The 12,897-nt window shown below is 41.8% G+C and overlaps 1 protein-coding gene and 1 long non-coding RNA gene across 14 annotated transcripts in view; one reads left to right on the top strand and one right to left on the bottom strand.

Annotated features, from left to right (window-relative positions):
- LOC111243040 (uncharacterized) overlaps positions 1 to 12,897 on the top strand; it is a 277,350-nt gene that overhangs the window by 78,916 nt on the left and 185,537 nt on the right. The window lies entirely within an intron of this gene.
- The window catches only part of LOC111242841 (uncharacterized), a 163,776-nt gene that overhangs the window by 84,726 nt on the left and 66,153 nt on the right, over positions 1 to 12,897 (bottom strand). The window contains exons 5-6 of one of the 10 annotated variants that reach the window (XR_015319304.1): positions 4,213 to 4,331; positions 3,244 to 3,345 (exon numbers count right to left, since the gene is read on the bottom strand). The exons of 6 other annotated variants lie outside the window; for them this stretch is intronic. This is a non-coding gene — a long non-coding RNA (uncharacterized LOC111242841). Of the gene's footprint in view, positions 1 to 8; positions 3,346 to 4,212; positions 4,332 to 11,146; positions 12,258 to 12,897 lie in introns of those variants that run through there. 3 more of the 10 variants (XR_015319303.1, XR_015319306.1, XR_015319308.1) reach the window with 3 other exon arrangements.

Raw genomic sequence — 12,897 nt, 5'->3', positions numbered from 1 at the left:
GTTCGTCTTCTATGATAATAACAGCGATCGCGACCTGGATTTGACTCTATAAAAAGAGCTAACGAACATTTTTCTCAAGGCTTAAAAGTCTACCTATGATCATCGTCCTATATATATATATCTATATAATTTGTGTCGTAGTTTTTTTGTCGTTTTAACTAAAATTTACACTGTAACTGGACCATTTAAGGTTGCGTTGTGATGGCGGTTATTTGATGATCCGTTAGCCGTTTAAAGTCTTCTATATTTAATGAGAAGAAAACGACGCGTTCAAGTGGCGATATATACGAACAGTATTTAAACTAAGCTTATAGTGAAACACGTATGCAATGGGAAACATTTAGATCTTCGTTATATACTAAGATAAGTCTACTAGAATATAATCGATACCGTTTTTGCCCTCATGTTGAGTGTATACAGAGCAATTACGCGAAGCCTCGGTGACAGCTACTACATAAAAGAAAGGCACATAGGTCATGTTCAATGCGGTTATATGCGGACGACAGTAACGCAATAAATTCGCGTGATACTTTCACATTGTACCGCAAGGACCTAATGAAAGCCTTGAAAGGAACGCTTCCCCTAATACACTGTTTGATGCATTTTAGAACCTAATTTCTATCGTAATATAAACCAACAAGCAAACGTATCTATGTATTTGAGACGATACTTCTATTTTTTTTTTTGTTATTGTTGATTATCGGTTAGGAGGGCCTCTGAGTTTTCCGCCTTCGAGGCACTTAAAATATCGCTTCGAAACTTTTGAATATCGCGACACGCGTCCGCCCGGCTTCGTGACCAATCATCTTCTCCATGTCTTCATCGAGATCGCATTCCAAGAGAAACAATCTTCCTAAACAAATGACTGCAACCTTAAAACCACACAGCACGGTTCATGGAAAGTCTTCATCGAAAGCTTCACACAGGTAAAATCCTGTCCATTGGCCCACATTTGAAGAATGATTAGTGACAACTTTTAAATATCTAACGATAGTATTGAATTATCACGCGACTACGCGAGGCTGAACCTGCTTGGCGTGTCTTAAACCCGAAACTTCTACGCTCTCGTCTGCTGCGAAGAATTCTTCTTGGAACATATATATTGGCCCTTTCAATCTAGCTCCATAAAGAACTGTGTCTAAGACTCTTTAGGAGCTTTTGTCTGACACTAGTACTATTGTGACTAACGTAACGCTATAACGTAACGGTAACTCTATAGATAATTGCACGGATAGCAGAGGAAGATGCGTAATCCGTTTAGTGTGAAAGACATCTCGAAGGTGCAACTTTGGTAGCTACGGTTTCAAGCAACAAGTGAATGCTTACGTGCGAAAAGCTGGCGGGCAGACACGAAAGCGTATCCGGGGTTTGCAAAATAACACAAAGGATTGTACATGCAAAAACAGCCAGCCAAATACCCGCTTTCATTTAGATGTAGCTTACAGAAGATTGGCATCGACTTAATTCGAACATCTCTATTAGGGTTGCACAAAAGATCATTTTGTTATATGGCTTACAGAAAAATAGATTTAAATCGGTGTCGGTAAAGAAAAAAAATAATTCTGTCTCCCCTTACAGACTATCTAGTTTTCGTTTGCACTATCTTTTAATTTTCATGATCACACGGCAGTCTTGTCCTTACTAGCAAAAATTTCGATCTCTTTGCCTCCATCAGCTCTATTCTTCCGGTAGAAAACAAATTTAATGTATAGCAAGAACAGTCAACATAAGTCAGCTCGTTTGCCCAACGCAGCATCATATTGAGAGATGACGAAGGTCTTGTGCCTACGATATAAATACACGTTCTAGTATGCGATTGTCCTGACCAACTGGCAGCTAGGTAGGTACTCCTCAATCTTGACCTACAATTTCCCGTTGAAGTAGTGGTGACAAACTGCTTGTTGCTTTGCGTACAGCTGTTTCAGGACAAAAACTAAATCTGCAATCAGATGCTGACCTATTTTTCCCTAAAGTATTTCTTTTGTTTTAAAACAATGGTCCGAATGCGAGCTCGGGCAACTAGCAGCGTTTGCTGGGGCAAAGGTCAACTACACCAAACGATTCTATCGTTGCCGCCACTTCTCAGTACAGTTACTCTGAAATACGGAACCAACTAACCGTTGTCGTACCGTTGCTTGTTCCCTAATGTTATCGCTATCTTGTTGTTGGGAAGGGTTTGCCAACATACGACGGCCAATAAGCTGCCGATCAAACAATTTATCGCTACGGTATCCGCTGTCGGACATTAACTGGCTGAAGCGCTTACAGGCCAAGCGAAGAGGCGACGTGACGTGTATAACCTGAAACGCCTCCCGTCCTAAAGATAGGACTGTTGTTCCCTTCTGTACGAATCATTTGTTGGCTTAACGCTTATCACCATTCCACTGTTATTATAGCTGCTATTTAATACAGTTAGAGATTAACGATCTACAACAACGACGAAGCTCCGTTCCTGGCCGTCGAAAAAAAAAGGAATTTGTAGCAATAAGACGACTGCTTATTAAAAAAAATAAATTTCCATTTGCCTCGTACACAACTTAGTAATTACGAGGAAAACATAGCCAACTGTTGTCTCACTACTTATACGATTATTCTGTATCATGTAAAAAATTATCTTGACGTTAACCGTAGTAAAAGCCTATGCTGAACCGCCTCAAGAAGGTCAAAGGCCGAAGCTGGACAAGCGAGCCACTGTGCCCACGCGGTACTTTGCAGACCACCTAAAAGTAAGGCTGATAGGTCCAATTCATTTGGCTTCGCTATTTTTTTCCTATCAACGTCCCGGAAGCAATCCCGAAATCTTGTCTCAATTATTAGCAAGAATATCGATAAGGAGGTCGTGGGTAGACATAACAAGACTGCCGAAAAGATATAGGTAAGATGGAAGGGATGAACACAATTTTTTAAGAGGGTAGACGTTGGTTACTAAATAAACCTACCAGTAGACCGAAAATAGTATAAAGCATATGTCCTCCTGTTAAAGTAGCATGTCAGCAGTGTCAGGTATTGGCTGCTTTTACAGGGGGAATTTCTTCTTTTTTATTTTATTTATTTATTTATGGGGGAGTTTATGGAGGCCACTTTACCCTACATACTTGTTATGTTGCTTAGTAAGGTCACCTCACATGTAATAATTCATGAAGTAGGTACTCTCATCACGTATGGAACACTGTTTCGCCACTGTGGCATTTTCCAAAGTTTACAAAATTTCCACGTAGTAAATGATAATAATTAACACTCAACTGTTGTCATCATTACGCTCTCTCATTCATGATTGTCCTTAACGTATCGTTAATTATTCCGATCTAATCACTTCATCCGATGATTATTCCGATCTAATTCATACTGTAAACCTCAATCAGAAACAAAAAAACGTTACACAAATTAGTACTAAATAGGATATCCGAATTGCCAAGCAAAATGCTGTTCCTAACTGTTTTCTATCCATCTTCTCATTCGTAAACAGGTAGAAGGTACTCGTTAACATCCGTTTGCATACGTTACGAGATTATTATTATACTTAATGCGAATGGCCCGCCTTTACCGTTGCCCAGGCCATACATTCGTATTCACGTACATAAATAGCTTGCTTTATCAACCGTGTTACTAGTACGATGCCTCTTCCGTCCAGCAGACTTACGGCCTTTGCGCGTTTCCACTCTAAGTAAAAGCAGTAACGCGGCTGAAATCTGGCGGTGGAACTGTAGTGATCTCAGCATAACTTGAATGTTCCAGTTTGCGAATTGCTTGAACACACAAACTCTCGATGGAGGATCTACAATCCATCATCGAACCGACAGCTTCGAATGACCCTCACCTGAATAGTACGTACTCCCGTTTCTGTGCCGTATTACGGTCAGTCGCTTTTTATTTTCTATTTACGCAGTCTATTTACAGTCTATTTACACTTGCATAAACCCCACAGCAGCCTACGTCTGCGATAGCTTCGTGAAACGGGAATATTTTTCAACATCAGACAGTTACATGAAGGTACTATTCTGCCCGTTAGAAATACAACGACAATTAACATGGAGTTAGCGAATCAGTCGGATTTTTGAGTCGGATTAGATCGTGCCACACCGACAAATACCCCAGCACATACCCCAATCGGCAACAATGAACTCGCGTTGACGTCGAGTTGGGACTTTTGTGCTCTTGCCCCTTGAGTCACCACCACCCAGCCAAAAAGAATGACAACTGAAAATTACGTACCGTGAGGACTGGGTGTTATAATGAACACGAGGCATGCTTCCTGAGCTCGTTGAAGTTCATTGTTTGTGGACGATCATCATCCGATGGATAATTCGTGCGTATGACGATTCATACAGTTGCTGAAGACGATATAGATGGGCAGCTTTTAGTTTGTTATCTAATAGAAAAAACGATAATATCAAATGGAAAAAACTGCATGTATAATGTTATGCTGGGCTTTATGTGCTATATGAACATGGAGAAATTGTGATCTGCACAAGAAAAATTTATGTGCTCGAGATTCAATAATATTGCATAAATCTATATGTAATTACTTTTAGGATCTAAGGACCGCTGGACACTATGCACTGACATCGCTGATAGTAGTAGTAGTGTGATAAAAATAAAACTCAGACGAGTGTATCTGTGACTAGTCGTATAAATGGATGTCTTCGGTAGCTGTCGTTGAGTGAAAATCAAAAGGTTCCTGTACGATATATGTATTGTCTATATGTCACCCTGTTCAAAAATAAGCAACTCTGTTTCGGCACCCATCCAGATCAGAGTCTTCCATACGACATCTGTACGATTTCCATAGCACTGCCTTTCACTGCCTCCTATCGTATTGCATTACGCAAAAGCGCCAAATGGTCAATATGATAGTAACACATCGAGTTTCTGCCTGAGTGCAAATTTCTGAGTATTCCTAAAGAGCGCCGTCAGGTTTGAGAGCGCGATAGAAGGACGTTACCCTATTGCTCAACAGGCTTTAACCGAGTTTTCTCTATTCGCGTAGCTATGGCAATGGGCGCGTCTACTATGAAAAGTGGCCGGCAGAGCCACAAGAGGACAGTAACATTCGAAGCAATCATCGGTAAGGCAGATCGAGGTCAGCGACTGCTACTCTGCCGGATAGCGGGTTTAATCACGTGGAAGTATTATCGGGGAAAAGTTCATCAGTTTGCTTCTACCTTCGAGTTTGTTCGTGTTCGCAACACCCGGAAGCTTAGACGCAACCGCTACTTCACCCCCGGGGGATTAGGGTAGGATCTGTGTTTCATTTTACCCCACTACCTTCACCTACCCGGCGTTCTTTTATGCATGAAAAGCTCTAGCTTAAATAGAAACTGTCCCTATAATCTGAGTATTTCGCGTGGCCGAGTGGAGGCTGACAAACGCTAGGTAGAGGCCCAGAGGGAACTAGGTCTGGCAGGCCCTAACAGAAATCCGCAACAGCCGTAAAAGCCTAAAATCGAACACCGAAAACCCGCGACTTCAAGCTGTTAGCATTTGTTTCATGCATAATTCATGGGAATCCAAGATACAACAGTAGCAATAGCGGCAGTACTGCTTCATGTAGCTATGTGACAAGCAAGCCACAGAAAGCTGAGTGGGCTCACATAAAGAAGGAAACAGACAGGTAGTGCCATTGATAAAGTATCAACTGTGCAATCCTTTGACCATAGCTTGTATGATGAGTTACTCTGTGCTTCGCGCACGCGAAGCAGTACTAGTGCGTTACCCCGAATGTAAGCTGTCGGTGGAGAAAAAAGAAAATTAATAGAAAAAAGGACGTATTTCCGATTGCCAACGACATCACGTAATTTTTACAACGAAACTTTTTGTATACTCTCTTACGTAAACAATAGCTGTACAAAAAAGTAGTTTACAAAGCAGGAATAAAAGCTGTACAAAGGAAAGTAACGTCCAAAATGACACGTTCTGGCTGATAGGATCAAGACGAACTCGTGGCAATCGCGAGAATCTGCTATGTGTATGGATATCGGAAACGAACTTATACATACGGCTGACACTGACGCAGCATAAATTAGATTATAGTACAATTGACTTAAGCTCGGCTACCGAATAGACAAGGTCGTTTCCTAGGGGGCAAAGCCCTTCTCATCGACCTAGTTTCTGGGCAGCGCTTAAGCCGCAGGATGTTCATTGCTACGTATATGACTTATTACATATATATATATGAACAAAGAAGGAAATAGATGATTCGGTAAACGACGAACTTAACAAGTCTCTCTAGTAATCATTTCCTAGTATGGTATTTATTTTTTTAGCGTTTTTTTTTTTACAGCGTTGTCATTTACCATTGGCTACTTGCTATCGAAGTTTTTCGTAGGCGTACGCCCTTATAGTAAACGGAATTATTATACATGGATAACTCAAAATGGCCTGTGAGCTTCTCCTGCTCGAATAGGAACTCGGAAAGTTCAAACACAAATCCCTCGGAACACTCGGAAATTCAAAACAGAAATCGGAATGTACTTGAAGTGTTCCCGTGAGCAGAAATAATGTTGGATTTCTGAAATGTTTATTGCCTTCTAAAAAAAAATGAGAAACAGTAGACGTCGGACGAGTGTATGCATTGGCATCTTCATGGCCATAACTATAATAATTCAAGTGTCCTAAGTTTCACGTATTTTCCAACGTAAAAAACTAGCTTAATATTCAGATAGAAAATAAGTAGAGTATTGGTGGCGCCAAATATATTAATAGTAATTATATGTGTATAAAATATTTTTCCATTAGAACAGAAAAAAACAGAGCATTCATCCGAATTACAGAAGTGGAGGTATGTTTCACGGACATGCTTTATCAAAGACCGTTGATCCTCCATGTCCAAATATTCATGTAAGATAGTACACTACGTAGGTAGGCTTTACATCTTTTGCTTTTTTACAACCCGGTACCTGATCGACGGCCTATATAAGGAATGGATGCAGTACGGAGTTTGTATTTACTCGAAAGCGTTTAAGGAATATTTTTTATAAGGGTGTTCTTTGTGTGAACGTACCATACCCTTTTTTTCTTGATGGTCAAAGGAGTGCAGTTTACCGTTTAACCTGGAGTTCCCTAGCGGCTGGCGGAACCAGTTTGTTGGAACGTATTTGTTTACCTGAACGTTGTATCGTTTCAAAGGCACTGCATCTGCACAGAAAGCTCTGTGAATCTATTGAAGTACACTTTATGTATAGTTACATATTGCGGTTACAGTAGCATCAGACATTTGCTTGCAAAGGCAAGTGGCCATTATAATAGTTGCTGAAGAAAAAAGCGTGTTGCTATTTGCCCAACGCTCCATTAGCCGACCTTAAAATGAATCGAATTTTATCCGATCTGAACGAATATCAATTGGGACGTTTAAAGTCGCGCAATCTTTCAGATCAGAGGTAGTCGGCATTTTCAAGGATCCTTTTGCCGTGTCATCTGACCACTGACTCAAGTGTCGGCTGTTGAAATTACGCGAATCACACGATTATTACAGAGTCAGCAGTGAAATAGCGTTGTTTGATGTTGGGTATCTTCAAATATGAGTGAGCCTTATATTTGGCCCTGCTTGAATACTAATGATAGCAACCATACTAATATATTACAATAGCGGCCCCTTCTTGAAATTAATACCCCTGGATTAATACCTCGTACCGAGTTCTCTGGCAGGCACCCGAAAGGAGCTCTGAACAGCTGAAACCATCGGCCACGAAAATAGCCGTAAGTTGTTCGAATAGTGAATTCGTATTGCTAAAAAATCTTCTATTGAAACATTCAACCTAGTACCCGTTAGGCCAGAAAATCCGTATCTCATTTACACTGGGGAAAATCCTTGCCCAGTTGAGATAGTGGTAACGAGGATTTGTTACGATGACATCTATCTTAAGCTACTATGCTTGTAACACAGTTTCAACGATTAATGTATAGCTAAGATACGAGTTTCCTAGGCAACTTCATAAGTGCGTCACGGCCGTTGCTGTTTAAAGTAGCCAGCCATGACATGAAATCAATCAATAACAGTTACCATATATCGCCATACAAACTATATGGTTAAATTTTGAAAATGCATACACACATATCTCACGGACATATGCAGTTCTGCGCCGGAAACAAGCTATGCCATCCGGGGTCGCACTAAGAAGTCGCATTTCAACAATTCGTATATCTTCCAGAAGAATGGAAACTTTTCTAGCGATCTGAAACTTCTCGCCTAGATCTGTCTTACTTAGATCAGCAGCAAGAAACACCAGACTCTTTGTTCTCTTACTTTGCCGTACGCCATCGATCATTTGCCACCGTTCTCCATGCCGTCTGTTGAAGCGGAGCTGCCACCTCCCTCTATTGCCCTGTCCACTCTGATGCTTCAAATTGGACTGGGATTTCTTTGGGTTACCGCTAGCTGCCTTTAGCGGCGATCTGTGGGCTGACATAGAGGTGATGATGGCACGGCCGATAAAGCTGGCCAATAGCCTGATTCAAACGAAGCGATTCCAAAACGTAACCAGCAACATAAATAGGAGATGGTATAAGATGCACTACATCAATAATGCTAAGGTTGGCTGACCCGAGTAAAAGTCGAGGTTAAGAAAAGCTCTCTGTTGGTTGAGACGCTTGCGTATTTTGTCTATCATGGTAGAATATCAGAGTGAATTTCGATACATACGGACCTTAGAAGCAGGCCTTACACGACGCTGTATGCTTAAAAATCAATCTTTGCTTATTGGTATATATACATATACCATGTATATACAGACCAATTCTCCATATATATATATGCATATATATGGAGAATTAGAGAAATGGAAATGTTAGGAATGTCAGAGCTGTCAGCCAACATCTACAGCTGCTCCGCTACTCAACTTCCAGACATAGAATGCGAAGCCAAATTGTGTCAGTGTACAAGGTGGAGACACTGAACGCCAGCGCATATTCAGGCGAAATTAAGTCAATTTTTCCGTGGAAGCTGTTTGTGGGGCAAAAGCAAGTTATGAATCAAGTTGTGATAGACTCTTATACTTTTGCTGTTTCAAAAACTATTCTTCTCTGTTTTATTCTTCCGTTCCGCGTTTGCAAAAAACTTTTCCCGGTGCAGGCGACCCTAAACGAGGCAGAGTGCCCGGAAGGCCTTCGTTGTGGATGCCACAGCTGACGCCGTGGCTGTTACTGCCCCTTGACTCTAATTCACTCCGTCTTTTTATCCTTAAGGAGCGCGTTTCCGCAGTCTTTCAGTCGGCAAAAGTCTGAAACAGCCCTCTGCCTCTTTGTTAGCGGAGAACTTTGTCATGTGTGTGGGGCCAGCCTTTTTTCAGCTAGAAAAAAATTCGTGAAGGGAGACGACTGGCGAACTATTGCAAGCAGGGTCAAGTTATGGAATGCCTAGTGACCATACCGGACGTAGAACTCGAAACGTAGAGGTCAAGTTGAGCCGCCTCAAATCTGTGGCGGAGTGATGTCTGCGTCGTTGGCTGTTGCCTTCAGTGTGTTTCTTTCACTGGGTTTCGCATTGTTATTAACAACATCGGCCGATTGCTATGTTAGCGTTCTCTTTTACTATGTCCTACTGTTTGTTGTTGACTGCCAGGTCTCATCTGGTATGTCATCACTATCCCTCGCGATGCAAGCTAAATCATCATCCATCATCGTCACAGTAAAAAGTCTAGTGGAAGTAGTTGCGGCAGTGACAGGAACCGACTCCGACTAGGCGAGAAGTGTTGCCCCCGTTGATGTTGTGCATCGCGTTTTTCTTTCACGAGTCGTGGTTCTGGTGCTTTCAGCTTACAGGCCCTCGTCCCGTTTGCTCGCTGTGAGGCGTGCCTACGATAGAATGACTGAATTTGCTGGCTTGCGCCAGGCACCATAGCAGCGAGGAAAAGCCCAACGGTACGGAGCAGAGGCAACGGCTAATCGAGAGCTCAAGCAGAGCTGGAAGATGCACAGAAGTATGAGCGAAGACGCTACGCTATGAGCACGAATACGAATACGCATACGCATGTGCTGTCTGCATGGATACACGTTGACAGAAAAAATGACTCAGTATGAATAAGGCGTTTACGACGATCAGTGTCGCCTTTACTTACCTGATTTTTCGCACTTGTAACACCTGGGATAGTCCCCAAAAGAATGTATTACAGGAATTTCCTCGCCCGTTTTTTCTTCAACGGGCAATCGCAATAACAAAAGAACGAAAGCGCAGCGAAAAAAAGGATGTTTAATAAATGAGAAAACGAGAATCGGAGAAAGTAGACTGAAAGATGGGTGCTTCCCCTATCATATACTGACCACATTTACTACAATGCCGTAGGAAACCAATGCAACAAAGATGTTAAAAAGGAGCCAGCTAGATACAAGGAGAAAAAGTAATATTATAACGGTACTAGTTAGAACTAGTCAATTTTTATAAACTGTCACGTGGGCTGCATACTCCTGAGGAACGTAATGAGGTAAAACCCGATAAAGATATGTCAGTAAAATGAAGGAAGAGGAGGCCAAGACATGTTCCATCAAAGAGTTACTCCAGGACCGACAGGGCTGTACTAAATTATAGACTGAAGCACGTTTCGCAGACACTATCTCTCATACAACAAACAAGTAGCTAGCTAGAGCCAGCTTCCTCTAAATGTAGAAAAATTTAATAATCTAGATATACTCGGAAAACGGGACCAGTGACGCGCTAAAAGATGCACTTTAGAATCAGATGATACGAAATTCAGACGCAAAGACAAGCTCTCGCTGCATATGTTTTAGTTAAAATATAGACTATTGTACAACAAACGGAGCTAGGAATCGAGTCTTTTTGTTGATTATTGGATTCTCTAAAGGATTAGGCTAAACAACGCCTTTTTTTCCTTATAGCACTCATGTTACGGGCATGTGAAAACCAGTCACATGAACCTAAGGAGCCTCCATATATCGGTAGCCTATGCCGATTCGGAACGAGATGGAAAATGTCTGTCTCGTTGTCTCGATGCCTTTTTGGAGCAAATAAAAAAAGTAAGCGTCAACTATTTGGTAGCTTCTAATATCGGGGTGGAAAGCTACAGTTTGTATTCTTTGTTAGTCCAGTCTAACGGGATTAAATTGTAGTTCAGAATCTTTAGTGAGCGGGCACAGTAATAACGGGTTGCTGGAGCGTTTTGCCTGACGATTCCGTTAGCAAATAGCATTCAATGGGAAACTCGATTTTTTAAGCTTTATTAAGCAAAGCAAAGTATTCTAAGGGCATTCAGCACTTATTTCATAATGGTTCTCAAAATCAAATCCGAAAGCTTGTCAAGCTTAGTCCGCTTATTATACAGTTTCAATAGAATGATCTGATGATAGCGCAGTTCGAAGGACCCAAGGCGGTCCAGCCAGGAAGTGGTTATAGTGTTGCCCAATTGTATCTTATTATTAGCGCTCCGTCGTTGTGTTTTTTCGACGATCGATGAGGATCTTACGTTTGCTTTCACGAGCCGATCAGTATTGTTAGTTCTCATTTGGTATTCTTGGGCAGGACTCTGTCCATATGCAGAGTTCTTTCTTTCCAAGACAATTAAGTGCGGGCTAGCTCATGGTTTCAGCCGAAGACGGGATGTGAACTAAAACGAGCACGAAACGACGTTATCCCGCTACGATGGCCGTGCTCCATCCCGCCATCAAAGGTCCATCTCTCTTAATTCGGGCCCTGCGACCCTCAATCGCGTGACGGCATGACAGCGTAATTGAGATCAGCATGGACAATAATGCGGTACACGCGTATTTGCGAGACACGCCTACGGAGAGAATAAAGGCCGGGTCGACTAGGTCGTCTGAGCTGCCCCACAGCAATAAATAAGATCCCCAGTAGATGGAACAGAAAAAGAGCCGTAAAATAGGTAGAAACAAACGATAGACCACAATACTACTGAGATAACACGTTGCGCACGAGACCTTCTGGGAGGTAAGAAAGCTTGGCGGTACGCAAACAGGAAAACCACGACGAGCCTTTCTAGTCACTGCCTTTTGATTTCTCAGCATGAACTGTTATTGGCAGAGGAGCGAAACGCAACACAACGTCCACAATTGAAGTAGATCTCCGCCCTTTAATGTTTCCTGACACAGTCAAAACAAAGGTATTTTGCATTTAAAAAGAAAACGGACGTTTAGAGTCAATAGTTCAAACGAAAGCAGCCGGTTCTCGACAGATGGTTAGATTACCAAACGCTATCACGTCGAAAACTTGCGACAGTCGGTGCCGGCGAAGGTAAATTTAGCCGAACGTTGTCCCGTAAAACCTAGTTTGCTCGACAGCGCATAGAGCGAACCTGTAATAGTAGATAACAATTTTGACATAATAAGATTAGGAAACATCATGCATCGTCTAACTACTTAGAAAGTTCTATAGAATCACAGATAATTGAGTCTGCTTGATACATTATCTTTATCCTATCCGACCTATTTACAATACACAAAAATAGGTAAGAAGCTTTAGCATTCCGAACAGTCTGAAACGAAGATAACGACTACACGATTATGATAACATTGATGAAAAATAGTAAGTATACAAAATGTCTTTGAACGGACAGACGGACACATGTGGCTTCAATTTGAAAGCTTGTGTTCTCACTAAATACATTCTTAAGGCTATCTAAACGTGTCGAAATAGCATAAACACTACATCTAATTAACGCTGTTTGGACTAACCTAACGTGATCATTAAGTTCCTAGGCGCCAAAAAGCAATTAAGATCGACCCGCGGCTGACTCTCCGCCCCTACTCATTCACTTATAAACTCATAGGATCTGAACCGTGAGCTATCATTGCGGGTGTATCTAGGAGAGGGTCCACGGCCGTCGACTCAATGTCCTACCGAAACCCGCGAAGAGCATACTTGGATTTTGCCAAACGACAATGAAGTGCAATATTTTGTTAGGCGGAGGGATCGCGGACCTAAAATAACCTCAG

The sequence above is a fragment of the Varroa destructor genome, unplaced genomic scaffold, assembly GCF_002443255.2.
Source record: "Varroa destructor unplaced genomic scaffold, Vdes_3.0 BEIS01000001.1, whole genome shotgun sequence".
NCBI classification, from domain to species: domain Eukaryota; kingdom Metazoa; phylum Arthropoda; class Arachnida; order Mesostigmata; family Varroidae; genus Varroa; species Varroa destructor.
The sequence above is the reverse complement of the archived record's forward strand: the minus strand, read 5'-3'. Positions and strand labels throughout refer to the sequence as shown.